General features: G+C 34.0%; 1 protein-coding gene across 2 annotated transcripts in view; it reads right to left on the reverse strand.

Moving 5' to 3' along the window:
* tgfbr3 (transforming growth factor, beta receptor III) overlaps nt 1-6,857 on the reverse strand; it is a 139,716-nt gene that overhangs the window by 84,008 nt on the left and 48,851 nt on the right. The gene's annotated exons all lie outside the window — the stretch shown is intronic.

Below are 6,857 nucleotides of genomic sequence, written 5' to 3' on the forward strand. Positions count from 1 at the left end.
TGCTTTAAAGCCTTGCCGGTTAAACGTTTCATTTGCGTGCTGATCTAACATGTGCTTATTCAGAGCGCGTACACCCGAAGCGACCGTACACTAAAAGACCAGTCAAACAGCACCTGATTAGGCCTATACTTAGTTATCTTAGTTATCGTCTGATTGCGCTAATACTGTCAAAAACACACACGATTTACATATAAACACAGTTAATTATGTCTAAAGTGAAAGTAAACAGTTGAGAGAAAACAGATGCGTGCAGCTCTTAAAGCGGCAGTACTAAACATTACTGCTGCGTGTCATTAAAGGGATAGTTCATCCAAAATTCTGTCATTATTTAAACATGTATTAATTTTTATTTATTCTTGCGCTGAACACAAAAGAAGATATTTTGAAGAATGTGGGTAACCAAACAGTTGCAGGTCCCCACTGAATTTAATAGTAGGAAAAATCAAATATGAAAATCACTGGGGACCAGCAACTGTTTAGTTTCCCACATTCTTCAAAATAACTTTTTATGTTCAACAGAAGAAAGAAACTCATTCAGGTTTAAAACAACTTGAGAGTGAGTAAATGATGATACAATTTTCATTTTTTGGGTGAACTATTCCTTTAATGTTAATAAAATAAAACAAAGACAAAAATAACTGACTGCTCTTGACTGAAGAACTTTAATACAGTTGCTAATACAGTAATACAGTTTAATACAGTATTTTTTTGCACCAAATAGTATCGATAACAGTATCGATAAGTACTGGTATCGATAAGCAGTATAGGTATCGGTATCTGTATCGATAAAATGTAAACGATACCCATCCCTATTTATGAGGACACAAATTTGTATAATGACATGGGTATGACAGGTATTACAACAAGAAGGTGATTTATGAGGACATTTTGAGTGTCCCTGTATTTCAAAAGCCTTATAAATCATTCAGAATGAGTTTTTTTGAAAATCTAAAAATGCAGAAAGTTTTCTGTAAGGGGTAGGTTTAGGTGTAGGGTTGGTGTAGGGCGATAGAAAATACGGTTTGTACAGTATAAAAACCATTTTGACCATTAGCACACGGAGTCCCTACAATTCACAAAAACATTACTGTTTTTATTGTATTTTTGATCAAATAAATGCAGCTTTAATGACCATAAGAGAGTTATGTTACATAATCATTTCATAATTATAATATGTATTATTAGTAGTAGTTTCTTAAAAAAAAAAGATATAGTATTACATTTCTGGATTACTAGAATTATGATTGTCTTGATAATGAGCAAAAAGTACACCATGTATAAGAGAATACTGTAAGCTTTAAACTATAATATACTTTCTTCTCATTTCCAAGACTCCTTCTAGCCATCTGTCCTCTTTAATAGCCTCTACTGTCTCTATAATCTTCTCTCTCTCTCTTTAAATGGGAAGATTTATCCTCTTAATCACTTTCAGAAAGCAAAAAGGCTTCACACGGTATAGTGCCCTCCTATGTCAGAAACTCCTCTAATTGGCCCACATTCGAGGAGGTCAGCGGGGCTGTTACCACAGAAACAAGCAGTGATATGTGTGTACCGTAGAATCGGAACAGGCACACGCTCCGAGCCATGACCTTGAAACACAACACACAAAGAGAGCATGGAATAATGAGGAGAAAAACACAAGCACTGTGTGAAGATAACAGCACCTAATGATACAGTTCAGCCATTGGTGATGAATGTTAAACACGACCCTCTTGGCACATACATTGAAATGATGGCCGAAAGGTTCAAGGTGCAGTTCCGTTTTGAATGGTCACAAGACTTTTCTGTTCTAATTCACCACAGGTCTTTAGATCGACATTTATGTTTAGGTTGTGCTTTAATAAGATGTGCACCTTCCAGCTGAAGGTCAACTTTAAACACAGACATGCCAAATGGCAGCAAGATCACAGGGGAGGATGAATGAAGAATGTTTCTCTTGAGCTCAGAGGTAATCAGCAACCAAATCTAGTAGATGAAGGACCCATGAGGGTGAGTGTGTGTGTGTGTGTGGTGCTGACCATGCAAACAGAGGTCCCTACAGCTATGCTTATGTCTCTCCTGCCAAGAGAAACCAAAGGACCATGAGATGATTGCATTTACCCATCAGCCGCTAAAGATGAGCAGACTCAGACAGTAAAGCCAGTGTGTCTCCAATGAGTTTTAAAGAAAAAAGATACAGAGGGGAAACTTTTCATTGCATTTCATTTAAACTGTCACATAAAACTATTCTGATAATTGATTAAAAAAATTAACTATGCTGTAAAACTGCATCTTATTAAATGAAATAAGCTGATCCAACTAAAAAGAGAAAGTCATTATTACTAATTTTAAGTAATTTTAGCAAACTCAAACATTAATTTTAGTACTAATAACTAAGGTTTTTGAGTAATATTATTGTTTAATTTGCTTAAATCACAATGATATGTAATTTGTACAGAGTAGTAAAGTAAGCATTGGCTCATTTTAGACTGAAAAAAGATGAGCAGACTCAGACAGTAAAGCCAATGTGTCTCCAATGAGTTTTAAAGAAAAAAGATACAGAGGGGAAACTTTTCATTGCATTTCATTTAAACTGTGTCACATAAAACTATTCTGATAATTGATTAAAAAAATTAACTATGCTGTAAAACTGCATCTTATTAAATGAAATAAGCTGATCCAACTAAAAAGAGAAAGTCATTATTACTAATTTTAAGTAATTTTAGCAAACTCAAACATTAATTTTAGTACTAATAACTAAGGTTTTTGAGTAATATTATTGTTTAATTTGCTTAAATCACAATGATATGTAATTTGTACAGAGTAGTAAAGTAAGCATTGGCTCATTTTAGACTGAAAAGGAATAAAACTATAAAAAAAGATTTTCCAGATTTTGATTGGTCAACTTAAAACTATGCCCTAATTTTCATATATTATTCATTTAGGTTCCTATTAACAAATCATACAGGTTTTTGTAATTAATTCTAACCTTAAAATTTGTAATCGTAATATATTTTAAATTAAATGATTAATTAAAAGTCAGGCCTAAATTATTAGATATAATTTATTTATCATTTATTAACAATTGCAGAACATTAAAAATATTAGAACTTGATTTAAGTGAACCGAAACAATAGTCACATAAACTCATTATAAAAAATGTCACTATTTATTCTTTTGGTGATATTTATGTCTCAGCTCCCTCTGAATAAAAAAATTCAGTTCATTTTTCCCAACTTTTCTGATTTTGCGCAATAATTTTCACTATAAATATAAATTTAGCCTACACATTAGTATACTACATGTGGCTCCTGCACAGCACGTTTATCAGCCTCCCAGAAGAGGATTTGGATAAAAACACAAAGGGCATTTACATACATATTTTCCTGTAATTAATAAATAAATAAATAATGCACACTACTAATCTTGCCCCACCACATAAATAACCCAATGGACACTTCCCACGAGGCCACTGGAGATTTGTCGTCATATCCATAAATGTGACTGTTATCAAAGTCACAAACCCTGACCCTGAATATAGTCAACAAAACCTGAAGTTGTCTGTTTGATTGTGAAACAAGGTTTTTTGACAAATGGCAACTTTAATACTCACATTCCTCAACCGCCCTGAGTGACACATGTAAACGCACAAACTCTTTTCCTGAGGATGTAGTCTCCCGTGAGAAAGCTTGAGGTTAAGTTCTCCTGCAGGTCTCTCTTTCTCTCTCTGTCCACAGGGACACACACCACTCACATTTCAGCTCCAACACGACAAACACACAACCACACTGCAATAATGATCAGAGAAACATTTGGAAACTATTATAGCGTGTGTGTGTGTGTGTGTGTGAGTGAGAGAGAGAGAGAGAGAGAGAGAGAGAGAGAGATTCCTCTCTTCAGACATTGACACATGTATGTTTTCAGGTAAACAGAGTGTTATGTAAAGACAGATTTTGGCTGCTCATTCTAAATTGGACTCATTTTCTTGCATAGAACACAAAAGGTACACCTCTGAAGAAAATTCTGGTCACTCATTTCCACATAATGAAAGTAAACAAGGACAGGGCTCCAAAATGACCAAAAAGCACCATAAACAAACAAACAAACAAATAAATAAATAAATGCAAAAATGGACTTGTGCACTATTCCAGGTCTTCTGAAACTTTCTTTCTTTCTTTTTCTATTTTTAATTCAATAAAATGCACTTTTGAACTTTCAGCTCATCAAGGAAAAAAATATTTCCACAAAAATATTAAGCAGTACAACTGTTTTCAGCATTGATAATAAGAAATAAAAGTTTCTTAAGCACCAAATTAGCATATTAAATGATTTCTGAAGGATCATGAGATATTGAAGCAACCCTCTACATTGCGAGTAAATCACTCGCATATGCGACTAATCTTCACTCTGGGCGACTAAATGATGTCTAATATGAGTATTATTGTTAGTTTTTCCACATTTTTTTTATACAGAAACACTGAATAACCAAAAAAGCAGCAACACCAGTCCTAAGTTCAGTTAAAATGACTAATATGCATTCATACATGGTTTTAATTCTAATATAAAACACACACACACATGCATATATGGTATATCAGTCTGGCGAGTAAACTAAAAAATGTACTAGCCAATGGCGATTCAATTGCCAAGGTGTCCATAGAGGGTTGTGAAGACTGGAGTAATGGCTGCTGAAAATTCAGCTTTGCCATCACAAAATTCATTTTAAGGCAAATATTAAAACAGAAAACAATTTTAAATGATTTTATGTTTCACAGTATTACTTGTTTACTTTTTGATCAAATACACTGCTGTTCAAAAGTTTGGGATCAGTAAGATTTTTAATGGGTTTTTTTATGGAGTCTCTTATGCTCATTAAGGCTGTATTTATTTGATCAAAAATTCAGAAAAAAATCAGTAATATTGTGAAATATTATTTCAATTTCTAATATTGGTTTCCATATATTGGATTTTAATATACTTAAATAAAATGTATTTCTGCGACGCAGTGCTAAATTTTCATGAGCCATTACTCCAGTCTTCAGTGTCACATCATCTTTCAGAAATCGTTCTGATATGATGATTTATTATCAGTGTTAAAACTGTTGTCCTGCTTAATATTTTTGGGAACTTGTGATACTTTTTTCTTTGATTCGTTGATGAATTAAAAAAGCTAAAAAGAACAGCATTTATATAAAAATAAATCAGCATATTAGAGTGATTTCTGAAGGATCATGTGACACTGAAGACCGGTGTAATGATGCTGAATATTCAGCTTTGCTTCACAAGAATAAATTATATTTTAAAGTATATTAAAGTAGAAAACTGTTATTTTAAAATGCAATAATATTTCACAATTTCACTATTTCACAATTGTATTTTTGATTAAATAGATACAGCTTTGATGAGCATAACAAACCTCTTAAAAAAAACAAACATTAAAAATCATTCTGATCCCAAACTTTTCAACGGCAGTGTAAATGCAGCCTTAGTGAGTATGTAACAAATTCTTACTGACCCCAAACCTTTGAACAGTATCTGTTATGATGACAAAAACGCCTGCATTCAGGGCTCGGATGACCTCTGAATTTCCTTGTTGCTGGGCTCACATAACCCTTGACGTCAACTCGTTGTGCAAGGAAACTGCACTTTGATGTGCTCTAATAGGAACAGCCATTTTGGGAGAACACGCAGATCAAGAATGAAAGGTTATAAAATCGCAGATAAAGAGGTTAACAGTCACATGTGTGACTTCAGTACTCCATCCTCCTCCACTACCTCCTCTTCCTCCCAGCGGAATAGAGTTTGTTGCCTGTCTAACCAACAGCATCACGCCTCCGTCCCTCACCAATGTCTGAGATCACTCAAACTCACTTTTTCCTTCACAGAGTGAACAGAGGAATAACAAGCACCAACCAGCCAAAGTCTGGAAGATGGCCAAAAGATTACAGCTCTTATTGGGCAGCCATGTTGTTTCTTTATTTAACTGCTTAGGGAAAACGGCCCAGAAGACAAAGTGTTTCAGGGAAGAAAATACGGATGATTTGGAGAATAATAGAGGGAAGCAGAGCATTTGTTGTGTGATTTTCCAACAAAAATGGAATTGAAATCAGGGGCCATAAACAAAAGTGCGTTCCCATACTGAGGAGAAGGATGTTTTGAAACCATGCGACATACCATTAAAATCCCACGAGGAAAAAAATGAACCTGAATGCTTTCAATACATCCATTTTCAATAAAGTATATTTTAATATGGATATTTATTTAAAAACTAGTCTTATGGGGGAGAGTTTTATTCTGAATTGATGAGGTAGAATTATTCTTTCAAATTATCTGGAAAGACACTACATTTTTTGAGGACCATACAACATAAAATATTTATTAAAGAAAAAAACTGGTGAGTGAAATGTGTGTCATCCATGGTTTCCTGCTGAGCTTTGGGAGACAAAAAGAAGCGTTTAGTCCAATGCAAGACAAATAATAGTTATTCAAAAAACACATTCTCAAGATGAATTTCAAATAAATGCATTTTATTATATTTTCCCGGACCAATGGTCTGTCCTTATCTGGAAGGACAAATGAGGCTGTCTGATGCAGCATAGGGGCAAAGTAGAAAGAATGAAAAAAAAAAACTGTGGCACTGACCCATCTTCGCCATCTCAAGGTTATCTTTTTTTATATAATGAGAGTGTTTCCCAAGTTTTTGTCTATGATGCTCTGATGTTTTTAAAGTAGTCATATGATGTTGCTAAAAAGAACATTATTTTGTGTATTTGGTGTAATGAAATGTGTTTATGCGGTTTAAGGTTCAAAAAACACATTATTTTCCACATATGTACATTATTGTTTCTCCTCTATGCCCCGCCTTTCTGAAACGCGTC

The sequence above is a fragment of the Sinocyclocheilus rhinocerous genome, unplaced genomic scaffold (genome assembly GCF_001515625.1).
Source record: "Sinocyclocheilus rhinocerous isolate Xijiao unplaced genomic scaffold, SAMN03320098_v1.1 scaffold212, whole genome shotgun sequence".
Classification (NCBI taxonomy): domain Eukaryota; kingdom Metazoa; phylum Chordata; class Actinopteri; order Cypriniformes; family Cyprinidae; genus Sinocyclocheilus; species Sinocyclocheilus rhinocerous.